Here is a 23,500-nt window from a genome sequence, read left to right as displayed (position 1 = left end):
ATGCCGTATACAAGGGGAAATCCTAAGAGTTTCACTACAAGGAAAAATTGTTTTTCTTTTTCTTTGTAGCTATGAGATAATGGATATTAACTAAACTTATTGTGGTCATTGTTTCATAATATATGTAAATACAGCCATCATGCTGTATACCTTAAACTTATATAGTGTTGCTTATCAATTATATCTCCATAAAACTGAAAGGAAAAAAAGCCCTAACTGAATTTTTCAGAAAGATTCAGGGTTTTTGTTTTTAAGTATTAAGTACTTTAAAAAGTATTTTTCATCTGGTGAGGACTGGCTTCTTTGTTCTTAGATTCTCACATGGTGGAAGGGGCAAGAGAGCTCTCTGGGGCCCCTTCCTAGAGTACTAGTCCCATTTAAAAGGGGTCCACTACCATGACCTAGTCACCTCCCAAAGGCTCCACCTCCAAATACCATCACATTGGGTATTAGGTTTCAACACAGGAGTTTGCAGAGGACACAGACATTCAGTCTATAGCAGCAGGAAGATAAGTTAGGAGACTTTCACAATCTTTCAGATGAGAGAAGATGGTGGTTCAAAATAGACTAAGAGATTAATACAGACAGGTGGACAGATTTGAGATATATTTTTGGAGATAGATATACAAGTTAAGGTGTTGCCAGCTACAATAACAGATAACCCCGAAAACTTGGTGGTTTTTCACATCAAGTCCAAACAGGTGTTCCAAAAGAACAAGTCGTTCTCCTCCAAGTGGTGACCCAGGGACACAGGATCCTTCTATCTGTGACTTGGTCAACCCCAGAATCCTTTGCAGGATCCTCTTCACTCAGCAAACAGATGGAGAAACAGAGTATGGAGAAGGCACACATGTTTCTTAAGCACTTGGTTGTGGCACTTCCACTTATATCCCATTGATGAGAACTGGTCACATGGTTTCACCTAGATGATAGGGACCTCTGAAACCCAGTCCCTGTGTGGGCAGCCACTCTCCATCAACACAGATATTTGTGTTCAATTGGCCGTTTCTGTTATGGTAGAGCTGGCGAGCTTTCTGGCGTCTACTACATGTTGGCCAAGTATGATTAGCAATGAAGAAGACTCAGTCTCTGCCTCATGAAGATTGCATTCTAGTAGGTGAAGACAGACAATAAACAAATAAAAAAGTAAGTGTGTCAGGTTTCCTGGAGAACAATAAAGCACAATGAATGAGAAAGTACCTGGGAAGTTGGGGGCTAGAATTACTAGAAGCAGAAAGATTTCTATAATAAGAAATATTTGAGCAGAAAGTAGAAGGAAGTTGAGTGAGCAAATCAAGTGTCTAAATGGGAGAAGAATGTGCCAGGCAAGTACAAAGGCCCAGAGGCACGAGAGAACTTGGTGTGTTCAGAAACCAGCCGGAGGCCAGTGTGCGTGAGGTGGGGTGGGGATGCAGAAAAGTGGCAGGGGATGAGGTCAGAGAGGTGAGAGGCAGGCAAATCACACAATAGCCAAAGCAGGCTTTCCCCCACCAACTCCTTCATGTAACTGGAAAAGGAGGAAGAAAAACAAACCTATTTCCGGGTACAGAAATCTTTGGAAAGAGAGCAATGGACAGTCAAGAATTTCCTGTGTGGTTCCCAAAGCAAAGCATCTTTAAAGTGGGGGACTTGCAACCAAAATAAGAAAGGGTAACAGTTTTATAATATGGAGCACAGAATGTACAATTTTCCCTTGTGCAGCAGGTTTTCTTCACAGTTAATTGCAGCCACATGTGAACCACTGCAGGGAAGCATTTTTAGCGAGCGCCATCAGAGACCTGGACAAACGCTTCCCATCCCTCATGCTCGGAGCAAAACCAGTTGTGTGATTAGCCCAGAAGGATGGGAACGTAAAAATCCTACCATGATAAAAACTATGGTTTCTGAATTTCAACTCCAAAAACTGAGCCAGAGGCCTTTCATTAGCTTGTTTTATAAATATCTGAAAAAGCTGGTTTAAATGAAAAAAAAATTTTTTTTCAAGGAAGACATGGTTTCTCTATTAAATTTCCTTTCATGGTTCCCTCCTGGTCTACCCACTGTCATGAGGATCATGAAACAAAAGCACCAGTGATAGAAGCTGGGTCTTTTACCACTGATCTCCATCGCAGTAGGACCTCATTAAATGCAGCTCATCAGTAACTGTAAGTATGTGGATAGGGCTTTATGGCTGGCGTTCACGAGGTTGTTTTATTTAATGCTGACATCTCTGGAATTGTTCCGTTTTCTCTGTTTTATAGGAGAAAGTGTATAGTAGACATTGTCTGGGTTTTGGCTTCCCAACATCTAGAGTTCCTTCCCATTTGGGGGAAATTCTCCATTGGTTGGATCTACAGAAGTCAAAAGAAGTCACATGGCCCCTCCTCCCTGACAGCAAGGAGATAGGCAAATAACCAAGGCTCAGCCAACTGGATGTTCCTGCCTGCAATCTTCACTCTTTTTTGTTGTTGTTGTTTATTTATTTTTAGACAGAAGGGAAGGGAAGATCAAAGAGAGGGAGAGAAACACCAGTGTGTGGTTGTCTCTCACGCACCCCCTACTGGGGACCTGGTCTACAACCCAGGCATGTACCCTAACTGGGAATCAAACCTGCAACCTTTTGGTTTGCAGGCCAGTGTTCAATCCATTGAGCCACACCAGCCAGGGTCAATATTCACTCCTGAGGGAGTAATTTGAAGCCTTGGTGGTGACAGGAGCAAGACACCTGGATTGGTAGAGCCTGGACCTAAGTAGTGGATCCAGTGTAGGAGAGTCAGAGCTTCTTCCACCAGAGAGCTCTGGGGGCAGCCCTGGCCACCCTCTCTAGCTCCTGACCACTTCCTGAGTCTGGTTCTCTAGCTTCCCCTCTGTCTTCAGCCACTCAATACCCATCCAATAAATTCCATTCTGCTTATATTAACCAGAGACCATTTCTGTTGACTATAACCCAGAAGCCTAGCTTAATCCTAAGTAATTTACAGACCCTCACTGATGAATAATAATTCCCCTAGACTTCCAGAGCTGACTTACATTATTTTTGTTCTGATGTAACTCAAATAAGTACACCATAAAAGTAGGCATAAATTCCTTAGAGGCTTGTAGCTTTTGAGTGACTATAAAATACAAACACATTTGCAAGCTAAATACAAGCAATGCCACAAAATCAGCAATGTTGCATTAACAGCACCAACTTAATATGTCAGATGTTCATGAAATTAAATAGCTATTAGTAATGTGAATATGGAACTGATTGATATGAGTTCATTGTTTGCTTGTTTTTTTAACTTACATGGGCCACTTACTAACCTTAACCTTTCTACCTCTTTTCTCCATTTAAACCATAGTGGACAATCCATTCATACAGCTTATCTTGAGGTCATGTGCTCTTTACTTTGCATGGGCATATCATTCGTAAATGAAGACTACTGATGTTCTTTTGTCATTGAGTTAGAACAATTGAAATTCTTCCACCTGGACCCTGACCAGATAGCTCAGCTGGTTGGCTCATTGTCCCTGTGAGTGTGCTGAGGTTGCCTGTTGATCCTGGCTGGGCTTGTGGGGGAAGCAACCAATGAATGCATGGGTGGGTGGAGCAGTGGTCGATGGTTTTCAGTTTCTTTCTCTCTCCCTCTCCCTGTCCCTCTCCAAAATCAGGTTGGCTCCAAAGTTGTCATTGTAAATAGAAATGCAAATGCAGAGTCTGAAATCAGCTAGAAATGTTGTTCAGAATATCCAATATTTGCTTTAATGAATTTTTAAAAGATTAATATTAATTATGCTAAATTTTAAACATTCTCATAGAAATCTTACAAATTTCTAAAAATATATTTGTAAACTCCAGTTTCAGAAATCATGACAAAGTAGCTGGAGGCATAAGCTTTGGAGTTAAAAAAAGAATTCTGGTTTTGAATCCTAACCCGACCCTTTAATAGTCTTGGGATCTTGAACAAGTTATTTAATCTCCCTGAGTCTTAATTTTCTTACCTGTAAATTGGAACAATAATACCCGTCTTTTAGGACAGTTGTATTAAACACGATGACTGTGAAGCTAATTAATAAATGGTACTAAATATTGTTACTGATGTCCTAACTGACATTCAGGCTGGTTAACAGATGTGTCCCAATTCATATAACCACTTGGTCACAGAAACAAAACAAGAACCCAGTCCCTCTCAACACCTAGCCTTTGGCTTTGGATGCTGTCTGCACTGAGCAGTGGGGTGCCCCCAGGGCAGCTGCCTGCCTTTTAGGGTTGTGCTGATAGGGAGCTGCTGTTTCTGAGGGATTTACACTTTGCAAAAGATCAATGAATCCGAAGGTTGATTTCATTGCCAGTCCTTCCAAAAAAACACAAAACTGATCACATTATTTCCCTACGTGAAAACCCCGTCCAGTTCCTCTATTCCTTATACTTGTGGTTGTCCAAATGGGGCCCCCTGATTAGCAGGGACTTGTTAGAAAGGCACAAGTATGACCTCACCTTTAACTGGAACCTAATCAACGAGAGAAAAAAGCAAACAAAATATAACCACAGACACTGAAATTAAGAACAATCTGACAGTAACCAGAGGGGAGGTGGGGGAGGATAATGGGGGGAAGGGTTTTCAGAAACAGCTACAAAGAACATATGGACAAAACCAAGGGGGGTGGGTGGTGGAAGCAAGGGAGGGAGGTGGACTTGGCTGGGGTGGGGAATAAATGCAGACAACTGTAATTGAACAACAATAAAATAATTTTAAAAAAAAAAGAAAGAAAGGCACAAGCAAATTCTCAGGCCCCATTCCAGACATACCCTCAATCAGAGGGGAGGAGGAGGGGACAAAATCTGCATTTTAACAAGCCCCACAGAAGACCCTGATGCATGTGAAAGTTTGAGAACTATTGGTTTATAGGACCAAGTCCAAATCCTTAGCACAGTATTCAAGACTCTTCCTGTTCTGGTCCAAGCCTACTTTTCTAAGCTCTTCTCCTGACACTCCTGAAAACACCTTATGCTCTAAATAACACCATTTAGACTTCACTCTCTATCTCAAACATGCCTACTAGTAGGTCCTTTTACACTTTGATAGGGGTAGTGCAGTTCCCTCTGCTGGGCATTCCTTCTAAAGTTCTCTATCTCTGTGAGCCCTTCCCTGATTATGTCAAGGCTGCATTTGTGGGTATGCAGCTTTTATGTCACACTGCCCTTACACACACAGGTAGTTATCATGCTGCATTGTCACTAACTAGTTACTTGCTTACCTCCCCATCTAGATGACAAGATCTGTGTATTTGAGACTGTTGGTTAACAATCATTGTCCATTCCCTCCTTGTCCCAACAAGAGAATCCCAATTTCCCAGCTCCCTTGCATACTGGAGTGGTCAAAGAGATGAAAACGGAAGCTGATGAATGAACCTCCCTGGAGAAATGTAATAGGGTTTGGGGAGCTTAATGATTCAGCTGGCAGCTCCCCTGCTGCTCTTCCTTCCTTCCTTCTTGTTCCAACTGGGCTGCAATGCTCACCTTGCAACCATGAGGTAAGCTGGAGGATGGGAGATAAGTGCTAAGGATGATGGAGCAAAAAGATAGTAGGAGCCTGGGACATTGGTGATATTGTAAGGCCATTGCACCAACTCTGGACTTTTGTCCCCTGTCTTCAGGTTACATGATACTCACATAGATCCCATTCTTATTAGGACATTGCTGTTTTCCTCCCCAGGATCTAACAATGCAGTTTCTCAAGGCAGGACTGTCTCATTAATTGCCGAATCTATAGTGCCTGGCATACTTGCCTGACCCATAGCAGATGCTTAATAAATACATGTGAAAGGAAGGGAAAAACAAATCCTTATTATTTCTGCTGCAGAAGGAATCAGAGTTCATACATTGGTCCTAAAATTGCCTTCCTGGAAATTCTGGGAAACCACATCAGGTTTTTAAAAAGAACCAGATCTTTTAAATTCTATTTTAAATTAAAATGTCACAGTTATAACTTAAGCCAGGATAATATTATCTTACCATTGGACAGAAAATAGGTGCTAAATGAAGACACGTGCCACTCCTGCTTAAAATCCCTCCACAGTTCCCCACAGCTCTTTTTTTAAAGATTTATTTATTTTTTTAGAGAAGGAAGGGAGGGAGATAGAGAGAGAGAGAAACATCAATGCGGGGTTGCTGGGGGCCATGGCCTGCAACCCAGGCATGTACCCTGACTGGGAATCGAACCTGCGATGCTTTGGTTCGCAGCCCACGCTCAATCCACTGAGCTATGCCAGCCAGGGCTCACAGTTTGCCACAGCTCTTAAAGTCTCAAAGCCCTAAGTGTTTTCTGACTTTCCACTGATTTTTAAACTTTTATAGTGATAACTGTAGATTCACATGGCATTGTGATAAATAATAAAGAGAGGCCCTGACGGGTGTGGCTGAGATGGTTGGGCGTTGTCCTGCAGAGTGAAGAGTTGCCAGTTGGATTCCTGGTACAGGGCACCTGCCTGGGCTGCAGGGAAGTGCCCGGTCAGGGGGTGCAAGAGTCAACCGACTGATGTTTCTCTGTCACATAGATCTTTCTCTCTCCCTTCCTCTCTCTCTAAAATAAATAAATAAATAAAATCTTTAATAATAATACTAATGATAAAGAGAGATCTCCTGTAGCCCAGTTTCCTCCAACGCTAACATCTTATGAAACTATTGTACGATAGCAGAATCGGGATATTGACATTGATACAATCCACCAATCTTATTCACAGCTCCCAGTTTTATTTGTACTCATATGTGTGTATGTGTGTCTTTAGTTCTATAACATCTTATGTGTGGAGGTCCATGTATCCACCTCCACAGTCAAGATATAGAACACTGTATCTTTAGAACCATACTCACCTGCTTCCCACTGTGTCCTCTCCCCAACCCTAACCCTTAGCAACCACAGATTTGTTCTCCATTTCTAAAATTTTGTCTTCTCAAAATGTTATATAACTGGAATAACATAGTATGCACTCTTTGGGGGTTGGCTTATTTCACTCAGCATAATTCCCTGAAGATCCATCCAAGTGATTATGTGTATCAATAATCTGTTCTTTCTATTGCTGAATAATACTCCTTGGTATGGATGAACCATTTGCCTGTTGAAGGACATCTGGACTATCTCCAATGTGGGGTTATTATAAATAATAGAGCCATAATGAAGCCCTGGGTGGGTGACTCAGTTGGTTAGAACGTTGTCCTGTACACTAAAGGTTTTGGGTTCAATCCCTGGTGGGGGGGTGTGCAGGAGGCAACCAATTAATGTTTCTATCACATCAACATTTCTCTTTTTCTCTCTCTTTGTCCCTCCCTCTCTCTCTAAAATCAGTGAATGCATCCTCAGATGAGAGAGAGAGAGAGAAAGGAAGGAGAGGAAGAAGGAAGGAAAGAAAAGCTGCTATGAACCTTCTCATACAAGTTTTTGTGTAAACATTCCCAGTGCTTTTCAAATCCTTTCTATCACTGGGGAGTTCCCTCCTTCATGAGTCCTGCTCCGTTAGAAGCAACCATGCAAGAGCATGTTCAGAAGTGAGCTGTGTGAGGAAGCAGGCTCTCCAGAGAATCCATTTTAGGACAAGGATGAGAGCAGGAAAAAACAGCTTTGGTGGGAAGCAGCCGTAATGGAGGTTTGGGTGTCTGTCACCACAGCTAGTGAGCTCCAGTGACCACATCAGCGGTGGGGGGAGGGAATAGGGTCTTTGCTGGAAGTCTGGTGAGATGGTTTGGGCATTGTTCCTGGTCCCATGGCCTCCAAACCTCACTCTCTGGCCCTCTTGAGGATATGAACTACCTAATATTCTTTTACAAATTTATTTTCTGCTTAAATAAGCTCAACTGCATTCTGTTGTTTGCCATTTAAGACTCTAATCAATCTCCCTCTCCAACCTCACGTCTAGTCACTCCTTGCACTCGATATTCCAGCTACCTGAAACTACTCAGTTTCTCAAATAACACAGACTAGCATCGTGTGCCTTTCTTTTATGGCACTTGTCATAAAGGGAACATTGCCTGTTTACTTATCTGTCTCTCTAGGGACTATAAACCTAATATCTACAGTCACATGGCTACTGTCCTTCATACATGCAAAGTAATATTCAAATAATTGCTTATGTTTATCTTTGATGAGATAAGAACAACACTTGTGACCAGTACCATTATGGTCACTTTGGCACTCTGAACTAAAGTTTCCTTATCTATAAAATGGAATAACACTACTAACAGAAGAACAGTTTAAAAATTAGTGATATTTCACAACAAACAAACAAGAAAAACCCAATTAAGATATGGGCAAAGGACTTACCCGTATTCTCCAAAGAAGATAAACAAATTGCCAATAACCACAAGAAGAGATGCTCAACATCACTAATCATTAAGTAAATGCAAATAAAAACCACAGTGAGCTACTACCGCACATCCATTAGGATGTCTGCTCACAAGAAACCAGAAAACAAGAAGTTCTGGTGAGGATGTGGAGAAATTGGAACCCTTGCACACTGTCAGTGGGAATGTAAAATGGTGCAGCTGCTGTGGAAAACAGTATGGTGATTCCTCAAAAAATTAAAAACAGAACTACCACATGATGAAGCAATCTCATTTCTCAGTATATACCCAAAAGAACTGAATCAGGGACTCAAAAGTATATTTGCATACCCACATTCATAGCAGTATTACTTGCAATAGTCAAAAGGTGGAAGCAACCCAAGTGTCCATTGATGAATGAATGGATAAACAAAATATGGTATATACATATGACAGAATATTATTCAGCCTTAAAGAAGGAGAAAGTTCTCACATGTGCTACAACATGGATGAACCTTGAGGACATTATGCTAAGTAAAATGAGCTAGTCACAAAAGACAAGTACTGCAAATCCACTTATATGAGATATATAGAGTAGTCAAATTTATAGACAGAAAGTAGAATGGTGGTTGCCAGAGAATGAAGGGAGAGGGGAATAGGGAGTTAGTGTTTAACAGGCACATTTTGTTTTGCAAGATGAAAAAAGTTCTGTGGGTGAATGGTGGTGACATTAACATGACAATGTGAATGTACTTAATGCTACTGAACTTCAGACTTAAAAAGGGTTGAGATGGTAAATTTTATGTTATGTATACTTTACTACAGATTTTTTTTTAATTAATGGGGATATAAGTCTCTTTTACATCATTATTTTATTTTTAATTTTTTTAATCCTCACCTGAGGACATTTTTTTCATTGCTTTTAGAGAGAGAAGAAAGGAGAGGGAGCGAGAAGGAGAGAGAAAAAGGTTTATGTTAGAGAGAAACATCGACTGGTTGTCTTCTCATATGCACCCCGACCTGAGATCACACCTATAACCTGGGCATGTGCCCTAAACAGGAACTGAACCTGTGACCTTTTGGTATCCAGGATGATGCTCCAACCAACTAAGCCATAGCAGCCAGGGCTATTTTACTGCAAATTTTAAAAAATTAGTAATACATCACAGTGAGTTGTCACTTTATATCTACTAAAATGGCTAAAACAATATCAAGTGTTGGCAAAGATTGAAGCAATTGGAAATCTCATAACAGCAACTGTTAGACACTTTTTATAATTATTTAAAAATTTAAACATAGATGTATACTTATGATGTGACTGCAATTCTACAGCTAGATATAGTCCCAACAGGAATGAAATGTTCCAAAAAGATGTGTAAACGTATGTCAGAGCAGCTTTATATTTATAATAATCAAAAACTGTAAACAAGCTGGATAAACAAATTGTGGGATAGTCATATAATGGATCCTACAGAGCAATAAATGGAATGACTACTGATACATGCGATGACATAGATAAATCTCAAAAACATTACACTGAGAAAAAAGCAGATACAAAAAACTAAATACTATATGAAAAGACAACCCAATCCTTGGTGCTAGAAATGAGTTCAGTGGTTCCCTGGAATGGTACTTAGGACTGACTGACAGCAAAGAGGCATGAGGGAACTTTCTTCAGTGGAAATAAATTATATCTTGGGTAGAAATAGTTTATATCTTGATAGGTGGTTACATGAATGTGTACATTTGTCAAAAGTCCTTGAACTGCCCTGGTTGGTGTGGCTCAGTGGATTGAATGCCAGCCTGTGAACCAAAGGGTCACTGGTTTGATTCCTAGTCAGGGCACATGCCTGGGTTGGGGGCCAGGTCCCCAGTTGAGGGCGTGTGAGAGGCAACCACACATCTATGTTTCTCTCCCTTTCTCCCCCACCTTCCCCATTCAAAAAAAAAGAAAAAAGAAAAAAAGGTCCTTGAGCTGTACACTTAAAACAGATCTAAATTATACTTCAATGAAGTTGAGAAATGTTAGTAGGACATAGATGAGAACACCTTCCCAGTGTTTACATATCAAACACTAGAATTTCACTCTTTGGCATCAAAGAAATTAGAATGTCTCATGTTAATGTTATTCATGTTTTTATACTTTTACATGCAGCAGTAAAATGATGGAGAACAAAAGAAACAGAAAATTACATTTTTCAGAGCTTTCTTTTCTGTGGGTCATCTGGATGGTATGGTGGAGAGTGTGAGATTTGAACCTGTGGCAAGCATTTTGCTACCACAATGAAAGCCTAGAGGGTATACTGCTTGGCCTTTTCACATAGGTATTATCATTTGACCCTCAACACCTTGGAAGATTTATTGCATTCATGTTTACAGTCGGGTGAGGAGGCTCAGATCTGTTAAGTAACTTTCTTGTCACACAGTCAGTAAGTGGTGGAGCTAGGATTTAAACCTAAAACTGTCTCCCAAGTCTTTTGACTACAACCCTGGAAAGTGCAATCCCATATTTATAGGTCTTGGGTTCCAGCCACCAAAACCTGTTTCTTTTGTTTTAAAATGATTAGGGTCTCCGCAGGAGAGTCCCTGAATTCTGTGAAACTTTGACCTATGTAGGTAGGACATAGGGAAGCCAGCCCATTGTTTCTATATTTCATTAGGATCTACTGGAAGATTTTTTTTCTCTTTCAGCAATTTCTTTCTTTCTATTTACAGTTGTGTTCAATGCAAATCATTTCCATAACAGAGAAGTTACCATGAATCAAAGCATAAATACACACACAATGTGCAATCCAAAACAGATGTACACCAATCAGATATGAAGCAAAACATACCATAGTAGCTTGAGACCTATTGCATCTGCTGTTCCCATGTCGCTTTCTAAAGATGGCCAGAATTGACTTTGGTTATTAAGACTCCTGTGACCACACTAGATACTGGAACATCTTAGCATGGTGTGTGCCCAGGTGAACAGAAGGCTTCATGGAGTGTCTATTTCTAAAAAGGTTTCTTTGTATTGAGGCAGTTATAAAACATCTACAGTTGACCCTTGAACAGCACAGGTTTGAACTGTACTGGTCCACTTGCACGCAGATTTTTCTCAATAAATACCTGTACTGTTTCTGATCCATAGTTGGGATGAAAAACAGTTGCAGAAGGCCAACTGTATGCATTCATCTACTTCATTTTATATAAGAGACTTGAGCATCTGCAGATTTTGGTATCTCTGGAGGGTCCTGAAACCAATTCCCTGCAGTTACTGAGGGACAATCACTGTAAGTGTTGGTGGGGTCAAAAGTTACACACAAATTTTCAACAGGCAGGGGTCAGCATCCCAACCCCAGTGTTGTTTAAGGGTCAAATTACTTCAAAGAATCAAGTTCCCCTTAGGCTTCAGCCCCTCTTAGACTCAACGTTCTAACCCTCCGAAAATATTGACTAATTGTAATATGTTCTGATTGCTTACCTTGATCTGGTGACAGAAGACTTGTGGCTTAGATTCACATCCTAGTTCGATCATACCTGTTGAAGTTCTGGTTCACTCTCCAAAAATAAATAAATAAATAAAAGCCCCATTCACTCTCAACTCATCAGATGCACTAGTTCTATTGGTCGGGCCTCTTTTTCATTCATAAAAAGGAACTGATTTACTAGTGGAACTGAAGTGTACAGAGGGAAGTTGCTCAGACAGGGCTTGTTCCCAAGGATCCTCCTGTCACTGAGGCCTCACTTTCTCCCTTAACTCTCCCTCCAATGGGACATGGTTTATCTGTACGATCCACACCCTGCCTTTGTGGTAGAAATATGGCAGCCACAGGTCCAGATCACATAGTCTTGCACCACAACATCCAGAGGGAGAGAAAGTGTCTTTTCCAGGAATTTCCAAAAGACACTTTACTCAGGAGTCTGAGCAAATGTCTTCTTGGATGTCCTTGGCTATGTACAGTCCTGAGCCAAATGCCATGAGTGGCAAACATATCACCGAGACCAGTAACCTCCTGATCTTTTGGGTCCACCCCTCAAACCACACAGTTGATAATGAAGGAGAATGAATCCCCACAAGACCATCACAGCAGTGTTGGTAGAAGACACTGGACAGCAACTGGCACATTTCCTCCCAAGCAGCTTCTTCATGCTCTGAACTGGTCAGCTCAATCCCAAAGGGCGTTCAGTCTGGATGTTCAGTCCTTAGATCGCTGAAACTCCCTGCTGCATTTGCCACTGTTGACCCTTCTTGAAATTCCCCATTCTAAAGGTTCTCAACCCTAGCTGTCATCTGAGTATATCAAAGTGGATAATTTTTTTAAGTGAACATTTTCATTTTCTTTTCTTTTTTAAGATTTTATTTATTTATTTTTTAGAGGGGGAAGGGTGGGAGAAAGAGAGAGAGAGAAACATTAATGTGTGGTTGCTGGGGGCCGTGGCCTGCAACCCAGGCATGTGCCCTGACTGGGAATGGAACCTGCAACACTTTGGTTCACAGCCCGAGCTCAATCCACGGAGCTATGCCAGCCAGGGCAGAATTTTTTTAAAGATTTTATTTATTTATTTTATAGAGAGGGAAAGGGAGGGAGAAAGAGAGGGAAAGAAACATCAATGTATGGTTGCTTGTCATGCGCCCCCTACTGGGGACCTGGCTTGCAACCCAGGCATGTGCCCTGGCTATGAATCAAACCAGCAACCCTTTGATTTGCAGGCCTGCGTTCAATCCACTGAGCCATACCAGCCAGGGTTCAAAGTGGAGAATTTTATACTTAACAGGGAATTCAGATTTGATGGGTATGAGACCAGGGCAGGCGGCAGGCATCTGTACATTTACAAGGCTTCTTGAGTTGACTTGGATACAAGTGGCCTCAATTGAGAACCACTGCCCTAGGCTGATCTGACATCACCACCTCCTGGCCCACTCCTTCATTCCACAGGTATTTACTGAGTGTATACCAGGTGCCTGACACTCAGGTAGGTGCTGAGCATACAGGGATGAATGAGGCAGATAAGCTTATTGTGCTTATGGAATTTATATTTTAGTGAGGGGTGTGGAAAAAGGCAAATAAACAAAAAAAATGTTCCAAAGATTTCAGATAATGCTATGAGCTATAAAGGAAATAGATCAGTAAGAGGAGGAATAGAGAGTTGTCTTAGAGAGGATGGTCAAGAATGGCCACCCTGCATTATTCAGAGCAGCCAAGATATGGAAACAACCTAAAGGTCCATCGATGGATGAATGGATAAAGAAAATGTGGTATACAGACACAATCTGATGTTACTCAGCCTTTAAAAAGAAGGACATCCCACCGTTTCTAATAACATGTATGGACCTGGGGGGCATTATGCTAAATAAAATAAGCCAAACACAGAAAGACAAGTAATGTATGATTCCATCATAGGAGTCATCTAAAATAGTCAAATTCATAGAAGGAAACAGTAGAATGGTGGTTGCCAGGGGTTGGTGAGGGGGAATTGGGGAGGTAATGGTCAAGGGTCTAAAGTTTCACTTATGTAAGATGAATAATTTCTGGAGGTGAATACAGCAAGTATGGTGCCTATAGCTAACAATATTGTATTGTATACTTCAAGTTTGCTATGAGGGTAGATCTTTTGTTAAGTATTACCACACACAAAATAATGATAATAATATAGTAATAATAATTTTTAAAAGTGGGACAGAGGAAGCTTTGGGAGGTGATAGGTACATTTATGACCTTGATGGTGGTGATGGTTTCACAGGTATATACTTAAACCCCTAAACTCATTGATGTGTATCTATTAAATCCATACAGCTTTTTATATGTCAATCATACCTCAATAAAGTGGTTAAAGAAACCTTTTGCCTCATTGCAGCAGAGAGAGCAAGATGGGTCACCAGCACCTCTACTGGAGCCATCCTAGAAAATTCGTGCAGGGTTCTCGTTCTTGCCACATCTGCTCAAACCAGCATGGCCTGAAGCATGGAAGTATGGCCGTAGTGTGTGCCCCCAGTGTCCCCGTCAGTACCCAAAGGATATAGGCTTCATTAAGTTGCACTAAGCAAACTTCTTTGAATGGGTCATTCAAGACATGTATCTTATTAGAGAATGTCTAGCTCTTTGCACATAAAATAAAAATTTAAAAATTAAAAAAAAATAGCTGCCCTGGAAAGTAGTAAACATCAGAAGGAGCAGACCTAAAACAGGAATGTACTTGGTGCACCTGAGGAAAGAGGAAGGTCATGTGTCTGATCTGAGTAAGGAAGGGCAAGAGACAAGAAAATAAAATAGGGCCATATCACACTGGGCCCTGTGGGCAGCATGAGTTCAGATTTTTCTCATTGCAATGGGAAGCCCCACATTTTTCTCATATCTTGTTTGTCTCTGTTTTTTTGTGTGTATGTGGGCTTTTCCCCTGCATCTGTCCCTTAACTGTTGCTGTTCTCTCAGCCTCTCTCCCTGGCCTCTTATTCTACTTGAGGGAATCTTGATTGCTCTTGGTTGGCAAAGGAGACCTTTATCCTGGGCCTTGTGTGTCCTACACAGTGTGCACCTTCTACCTGTCCATCCCACAGGCTCCTCAAATTTGTGCAAAGCCCCACCCTCCATCTCTCTAGCTCAGTTAATAACACTACCTGCTGCCCAGACATCCACCTAGAAACCTGAGCATCGTTGTGAGTCCCTTCTTCTCTCTTACCTCCTACAGCTAATCAATGACCAATTTTTTAAATCTCTTAAATCTCTTTTTACTCACTATCCTGCCTAATCCAGAAGGTAGTCCTAAACCAGATGACTACTGCTCCTCCATAGATAGCTGCAATAGCCCCCTCATGTGCCCCCTACCCCAGTCCCATTCCCTTCTAATTTGCTGTTCTCACTGAACTTGCTAAAATGTAAGTCTGCCAATGATGAACCTGGGAAAGTCTGAACTCATGCCCTCTCCACCCCCATCCTCCTTCTAGTCTTTGGCAGATGCCTAAATAACAAAAGGAAGCCTTGGAAATGGGATTCAGATACAGAAGGAGATAAGACTCAGCATAATATCATCTAGGAGATATGCCACTCTCTTTTTAAAAAAAAAATATTTTAAAATGTATTTAAAAAAACAGAGATTTTTTTTCAACCAGAGATTGAATCTGCAACCTGATGTGTTCCTGATGGCCAACACAAAGGCTACTTGATGATGTGCCCCTCCTCTCACTATTAAGGTGTCACTGTGCTGCAAAACGTCCTCCACTCACAAACCTCTCCCACCTTCTCTCTCACCTAGCCTGGAATGGACTCTTGCCCTCCTGTAAGCATCTCCTAGCTCAGGCTTCTCCAATATTTCCTGCAATGATTTCACCCCAGACAACACACTCCCCTGCCTGTCTTCTGGCTATTTATTGTCTATTCACCTTTATCACAATGATTAGATGTTTAAGTATTATGTGATAGAGAGAAAAGCCATGTTTGGGCATCACTCAGTCCTGGATTAAAGCTCCAGTTTTACTGTTTACTCACTGTGACACCTTAGCAACCATTTTCTCTCTTCTTATCAGTAAAATAGTGATTATTGCTTTTTACAGGTCTTTCTGAAGATTAAATGAGCCACTTATTTGAAGTGGCTGGCACATAGTAGGTACTCAGTAAATGTTAGCCTTCTTTCTTGCCCTTGAGATACTCAGTAAGTGTTCCAGTTCTACTCATTGAACAGCTACTGTTCATGGGATGTTACTAACAGTGTCTGTTAGCATTACCTTTTCCTTCTTTCTTGACCTCTCTTTAGTAGTTAACTTGAGTGTAGTTCTAATTTATTATGTATTGGAAGTGATGCATTTTCTATACAAAGTAATATTCAGGAGCTATAATTTACTGGGTGTCCACTCTGTGCCTGGCCTTCATTAGGTGCTTTCCAGGTAGTCTCTTGGTTAATATTCACAATGACTCTTGGGGGTCAGCAGTATTAATCACTATTCCATACATGTCCAAATCAAAGTTTTGAGAAGTAAAATAACTTTCCTGAAGTCACACAGCCAGTAACTGATAGAGTTAAGATAGAAATTCAGTCTTCCAGATTCCAAAGCCCATGTTTTCTCAAATAGACCACACTTCCGGTCAAGATGGCAATGTAGGTAAACATGGTACTTGCCTCCTCCCACAACCACATGAAAATTACAACTAAACTACATAACAACCATCACTCAGAAACTGCCTGAAATCTGGCTGAATGGAAGTCCTAGAACTAGGGAATTAAAGAAGCCACACTGAGACCGGTAGGAGGAACAGAGATGCAGAACGGGCTGTCCCCCAACCTACACTCACCTGTGGCAGATAAAAATTGAGAGGGATATCCTGGCTGCAAAGGTCCCCTGTGAGGAACAAGGGATCCCAACCCCACACCAGACTCCTCAGCCCAGGGTTCCAGTGTTAGGAGAAGTTCCCATAACTTCTGGCTATAAAAACCAGTGGGGACTGAGGCTGAGGGTAGAGTCCTAGGAAGTTCCTCTTAAAGGGCCCACACATGGACTTGGACTCACTGTCTCTGAGCTCTAGCACTGGGACAGCAGCTTGAAAGGCACCAGAGATATACAGGAAGGAACTAAATTGCCTGACATCAGGTTGAGAGCTGGGGAGGTCAACTTTCTCCCAGACAGAAGTGCTGGCAGAGACCACTGTTTCTTTGATGAGCCCTCCCCTTAAAGGGCTGGCAGGTGGGTACCATATCTGAATCTCCATCATCCAGGCTCACACTGTTTGCCTGCCCTGGTGATTGTGATTCCCTGAAGCCCTGCCCCATCCAACTTTTAGGCCCACCCAAGCTATTTACATAAGCTTTTCTATACGAATGCCGTTCTGTGCTCATAATTCAGATTTTCCTAAAATCGCTCAAGCTAGCAGCAGCTGGCCTGAGCATGCCCCATACCTCTTGTTAAGTGGCTAGCAGCAGCCAGCCATGGTTCACAGCTTGGCTTCCCTGAGGTACCTCCAAGCTCAGCACAAATAGCAGCCATCTGCAGGTCACTTTGTAGCTCATGCTGGATGGCCTTGGAGAGACTACAGGCAGTGGCTGACCTTGGCCTACACCTCCTAGGAGGCCTCACCCAGTGAACAGATTCAGACCATGTTGAAGCATCACCACCCTACCACTTCCACAAACAACACGGTCAAGGGTGGAGCCAACAGGCACTAGAGCCCTGCTGAGGTAAGTCCTGCTCTGTGGGTAAGCCCCTGCACAGTTGATCTTCCATGGTGGTCAGAGGCTGGTGGTCACAGCCAGTCCTTGCCGCTGATTGGCCTGCAGGTATATCTTTCCCACTGTTGTGCCAACAGCAATCAAAACTCAACTATAAGAGGAGGGTATACACAGCCCACGTGGTAGGGGGCAGCAATAGTAACACACCTCCAAGTGCCCAGCTTGGGTGACTGGGGAGGCTATGCCACTAGATTTTATAGAACACATACTCCATTTCACTACTCTACCAAGCCTAGGAGATGTAGCAGCTATACTTAATACATAGAGGAAAAAAAAACCAAAACAGAATAAAAGGGGGCTGCCAAATGAGGAGACAAATGAGACAAATGAGACAAAATGAGGAGACAAAGAAACAAAATGGAGACATGCAATCTATCAGATGCAGAGTTTAAAACACTGGCTATCAGGATGCTCAGTGAATTTAGTAAGAATAGCATAAAATAAATAGCATAAAAAGGACCAGTCATAAATGAAGGATACACTAACTGAAATTAATAATTTACAGGAAATCAACAGTAGAGTTGATAAAGCAAAGAATCAAATCAGCAATTTGGGATGTAAGTAAATTAAGAAACACTTAATCAGAATAGCAAGAAGAAAAAAAGAATCCAAAAACATAAGGATAGTGTAAGGAATCTCTGGGACAACTTTAGGCATACTAATATTCATATCATGTGGGTGCCCGAAGGAGAAGAGAGAGAGAGAGCAAGAAATTGAAAATCTATTTGAAAAAATGATGAAGAGTCCTGGCTGGTATGGATCAGTTGGTTGGAGCATTGTTCCATAGACCAAAAGGTTGTGGGTTTGATTCCCAGTCAGGGCACATAGCTAGGTTGCAGATTTGGTCCCTGGTTGGGGCAAGTATGAGAGGCAACAGATTGATTTTTCTCTCTCACATTGGTGTTACTTTCCCTCTCTCTCTCACCCTTTCCCTCTCTCTAAAAATCAATGAGCATGTTCTTCAGTGAGTATTCAAAAATGTAATAATAATAATAAAGAAAACTTCCCTAACTTGGTAAGAGAAATAGACATACAAATCCAGGAAGTGTAGAGAGTCCCAAACTAGATGAACCCAAAAAGGTCCACATTAAGACACATAATAATTAAAATGCCAAAGATTAAAGACAAAGAGAAAATCTTAAAAATAGCAGGAGAAAAGCAGTAAGTTACCTACAAGGGAGCTTCCATAAGACTATCAAATGATTTCTCAACAGAAACTTTGCAGGCCAGAAGGAATTGGCAAGAAATATTCAAAATGATGAAAAGGACCTACAACCAAGATTACTGTATCCAGTAAAGCTGTCACTTAGAATTGAAGGACAGATAAAGATCTTTCTAGACAAAAATAACTAAAGGAGCTCAGTGGATTGAGCGCGGGCTGGGAACCAAAGTGTCCCAGGTTCGATTCCCAGCCAGGGTACATTCCTGGGTTGCAAGCCATAACCCCCAGCAACTGCACATTGATGTTTCTCTCTCTCTCTCTCTATCTCCCTCCCTTCCCTCTCTAAAAATAAGTAAATAAAAATCTTAAAAAAAAAAAAGAGAGATTCTCCTTCCCTATATAGTTAAAATAAAAAAAAAAAAAATAACTAAAGGAGTTCATCACCACCAAGCCAGTATTTTGTGAAATGTTAAAGGGTCTTCTTTAAAAAGAAAAATGATTATGAAGAAAATAGCACTAAGTGCATATCTATCAATCATTGAATCTAAAAAAACAAAATAAGTGAACAAGCAGAACAGAAACAGACACATAGATACAGAGAACATATTGATTGGTGCCAGATGGCTGGGGGGTTTTGGAGATGGGTGAAAAAGGTGAAGGGACTGAGAAATACAAATCTGTTGTTACAGATAGTCAGGGGGTTGTAAAGTACAGCATAGGGAATATAGTCAGTAATATTCTAATAGCTATGTATGATGTCAGAGGGGTGTGAGATTTATCAGGATGATCACTTAGTAAGTTATGTAATGTGCAATCACTAATGTGTACACCTGAAACTAATATAATAGTGTCAACTGTGATTGAAAAATAAAAATAATTTAAAAATGGAAAAAAAGAAAAAATACAATATAACAATAATAGTTATAGTTAACTATTATTATAGTTAATAGAGATAGTTAACACTTAGGGATTACCTATTTGCTGGGGACTATTATGACTCTGTACATGTATTAATTAATCTTTGCAAACATCCTATGAAGTGATTATTAGTATTAGCCTCTTTAAAGAGAAGAACTGGAGTATAAAGAGGCTAAATAACTTGCCCAGATCACTAAAAGCTGAATTTGTTTGTATATACAATATATTGCAAAACATTATAATCGTCAATCTATCTTCTTTCTTCAATGAGCATAAGATCCATGATCAAAGGAGAAAAAGAACAAGTAGAAAACGTTTAGAAACCTTGATGTGCTAGAGGGATGCTTGCTATTATGTTGAAATTAAAGTGAGGGGAAATTCTGAGTGTACTCAGGGTTTGGGAAATAGTGAGCAAAAGTACTGCTCTGCAACTCTGCAAGTGGAGTGGAGCCCATCACCTCACAGGGGCAGGCTAGATCCTGAGGGTCACACGGAGGGTGGAGGAACTGGGACACTGAAGTCTGTCACCCATCCCTGGAGACCTATAGAATCATCAGCTTTACAAAGATGATTAGCAGCCCAAGACAGCAAGGACAGACTCTTCCAACCAGCAAGCAGAGCCAACAACTTACACAATCTCCTAGGGCATGTGTGACCATGATGTCACCTTGTTTATTCCCCGCATGGGAAATTGGGCCCCACTGGGGCTTGATTAACTGCCAGCCACAGACAACAAAATGACAATGCATTTTAACTTATTCTTCACACCATCAGGAGTTCTCCATCTAAAAGTCACTCTGAAGTAAATCACGGGGTTGTTTAATCTTTGCTCTGACTCTGCGATTTAGAAGCAATTCTGTGTCACTTCCCTTCAATCACTGGACATGTCACCCCTTAAGTGCAGTGTGAAAATCATTCATGCAGACAACATGTATTCATCGAGAGTTTCTTATATGTCTTCACCAAGTAGGCGTTCAGTATATGTGGGTGAATAAAATGATAGGATCCCAGTGGATTAGGAACTGAATCTAGTTGGGAAGGGGGACATTAAGAAACAATTAGAGTTCTATTAGGAGTTTCTAAAGGAGATGTGCAGAGAGCCATGGGAGCATACAGCAGGGGTCCCAACTCAGTCTCAGGAGGGCAGAGGATTCTTCCCTGCAGAACTGATGTCTTACTGGGGCACGGAGGTAGAGTAGGAGTAAGATACACAAAAGAAGGAAAGAATAGCATTATGAAGGCAGGAGACAGCAAAGTCCAAGGGTTGGAGACACTTCCAATTGTGTAAAGAATAGAGAGCAATAGGGAGACTGACATAAGGAGAGGCAGGACAGCATGGTCAGGCAGATCACATAGGACTCTGTAGGTCAAGTTAAGATGTGAGGAGTTTCAGGACTTTTTGTTTTATAAGGGCAATGAAAACATTCAAGGATTTTAAGCAGGGAGTGACATGATTGTATCTGCAGTGTGGGAGTGAATGGGCTGTCCTGGCTGTCCTGTGGGGAATGAATGGACTATCCTGGCTGCAGTGTGGGGCATTAATGGAAGGGAGGCAAAAGAAGAAATGGGCAGACCAGGCGAGAGGCTACCATAGCTGTGGAGGTAAGAAATAAAGGTGTCTTGGACTAGGACTGAGGTGGTGGAGATGAAGACAAGTAAATGAGTTTGAGAGATATTTAAGATCAAGAATTAACAAGATTTGGTAAGATTGCAGGGTATAGTGATAGAAAAGCTATTATATTTCACCTTTCTCACAAAAAATATTCATCAAGGGATTCACCTGCATATGCTCAATATTACTTTGGTCCCTTCTGTAGTAGGTGAAACAAGTGATCACCCATTTAGGAGCTTATAAGTTGATCAATGGGGCTTCCATTCTTTTGGGAAACACTTATTAGGCATCTTCCATGTGCCAAACACTGTTCTAGGCCCTGGTAGTACAAACGTAAATGTGACACAGGCTCTGTTTTGAAGTGCTATAGAGGGAAGAGCATTGGAACAGGAAGACATGGGTTCAAATTCCTGTATCACTGCCTCCAGGGAAAATTTGACTGAAGTACTTTAAACTTTGCAGCCTCAATTTCCTTATTGTAACATGGGGATAAAAATACCTGACTGCCAGAGTTGGTATGCAGATTAGTGAGAAAATGTATGAAAAAAAGTACAGAGCGTTGCTCCATAAATATTTATTCCTCCCACCCCACCCCAGCTCTGCCACCATCTAAGTCTAAACATCTAGACAAAAACTAAATTCTATAATCAGGTTTAAGAAAGCATTCCTTCATAGAAGAACCACAGAGAGAGGCTCTAATAATAATATTTCCAGAAGACACAATTGTAGTCATTCTGGATGAGCAAGTTGCTGCTTTCTCTGGAAGATTTTCAATTTAAGGAAATATTATGCCTTCATTCTCAAACACACAGGTTGTTTTCCATCCTATAATGGAAGCAACTGCCTGCTCCTCACCCCAAAGCTGGGACACCAGCCTACTGCCATTTCTGGCATTACCCCAGCAGCTAGTGAGTATGCATTCCAAGTCAAGGAAAGACTTCCTGGTAGCACTCCTCTAATCCTAAAGGAAACTCTATTTTTCCTCCTGAGTTCAACCACCACGTGAATTAGCTTTCTTTTCTTTCCTTCCTTAACTGTTTTTAATGATTTTACTTTTTCACTTCCAGTACTTGCTTTTTTTTATATCCATTTTTTCATTTCTTCCCATTTTTATTTTGTTACTTTTTCAGTGCACTGAGGAATTATTGACATACCACTTTTATTTTGAAACCTCTTCTCCTTTTATAAAAAAAAAAATAGATGCTATTTCTCCCTCTAATCCTAAGAGGACTGTAAACAAAATCATTTTAAGGTCAGCTTCTGGTTCCTTCATTATTTTCATTACATTAGAAGTGAATTCATCCCTTGATTGTTGATTTTATTTGGCTCTGTGTTTTAGCATTGATTTTCCTTATAGCCTTGGGGATTCTGATTTGCACATTCATTCTGAGGGCACATTTCTCCTCCTGACCACCCTAATCTCTCTGCTGTATTCCTTCTTCCTTGTCCAGCACTTTCTAGTTGCTTCCATTGAGTCCCTCGGGCTCCTAGTCCAGAATTAAGTACTATGTTGGTGCCTTGGACTCTCTGCGCATATGGGGGAAATGCAAAACTAGGCACTAATTCACTGAAAAAACTTACTCAGGTCCTGGTTTCACCGTCTCACAGGTAACCTACCTTTTTTTTAAGTATAAATTTCTTTCTTTTTTTATTTTATTTTTTAAGGTTTTATTTATTTATTTTTAGAGAAAGAAGGGAGGGAGATAGGGAGAGAGAGAGAAACATCAATATGTGGTTGCTGGGGTTATGGCCTGCAACCCAGGCATGTACCCTGGCTGGGAATCGAACCTGTGACACTTCAGTTCACAGCCTGCGCTCAATCCACTGAGCTACGCCAGCCAGGGCTGTAACCTACCTTTTAAAGCCATAAGTCTAAATAGCTAACAGTTGCAGATTTCTTAGCATCCTTTAATAGGTGGAAGGAGTATGTGTGCATGTACAAGTATGTGCATGTGTGTACATGTGTGTGAACAAAAAGAACACACACTGATTTCAAGCACAGGGCCTGATTCTGGCCTTTCACAGTGCTCTGTGCCCTTGCCATTCCTGTCACTACACAAAAGACCAATCCCTGGTCACCTCTGCCTGCTCTCCCACCCAGAGCCCACTAGTCCATTTATCATTCATGTATGTGTTTCATGTTTTCTCCATAGAGATATTATTCATATATATGTGTATACATACACACACATGTATGTGTGTATACATATATACATATATACATTCTATGGCTATGTTTTTTCTCTTTTAATATTTTAATATCTATAATTTTATATATTTGAAGCAGGAGAAAGCCTCAAAGCATGACCTTATGACACCATCTTCACCA

At 41.1% G+C, this 23,500-nt stretch overlaps 1 pseudogene; it reads left to right on the top strand.

Annotated features, from left to right (window-relative positions):
- The first annotated feature begins 14,058 nt into the window (after window positions 1-14,058).
- On the top strand, window positions 14,059-14,532 carry LOC114501328 (annotated as a pseudogene).
- Window positions 14,533-23,500: the final 8,968 nt, after the last annotated feature.

This window comes from Phyllostomus discolor, chromosome 7 (genome assembly GCF_004126475.2).
Source record: "Phyllostomus discolor isolate MPI-MPIP mPhyDis1 chromosome 7, mPhyDis1.pri.v3, whole genome shotgun sequence".
Classification (NCBI taxonomy): Eukaryota; Metazoa; Chordata; class Mammalia; order Chiroptera; family Phyllostomidae; genus Phyllostomus; species Phyllostomus discolor.
This window is presented reverse-complemented; position numbering and strand designations above follow the sequence as displayed.